The sequence below is a fragment of the Sinocyclocheilus grahami genome, unplaced genomic scaffold, assembly GCF_001515645.1.
Source record: "Sinocyclocheilus grahami isolate Dianchi unplaced genomic scaffold, SAMN03320097.WGS_v1.1 scaffold8847.1, whole genome shotgun sequence".
Lineage (NCBI taxonomy): Eukaryota > Metazoa > Chordata > Actinopteri > Cypriniformes > Cyprinidae > Sinocyclocheilus > Sinocyclocheilus grahami.
Window position 1 is genome coordinate 1 of NW_015512267.1, and position 366 is coordinate 366.

Consider the following 366-nt stretch of genomic DNA (forward strand, 5'->3'; position numbering starts at 1 on the left):
CTTTCACTCGAGTAAAATTGAAAAAGGAGTACTTTTACTGGAGTTATATTTTATTATACGTATCTGTACTTTTACTCACGTACTTGATTTGTGTACTTCGTCCACCACTGTCCAGAAGTAGTCTTTGACAAAAAATATGTTTTTCTCAGCTTTTTGTTCAAAATAGTTTTTTTTAAAACATACCCACATTCAAGAGTTGATAAAAAAAGTAATGCATGAAACTATATAAAACTTTTTTTTTTTTAAGCAGAGGGTCTGTTCTTTCTTTTGACACATTGCATGTTCAGATATTCATAAAACAAATTATTCTGAGTGCCATGAAAATTTTGTGAAAATGATCAAAAATACTGTTGGCGGCTGGCAATT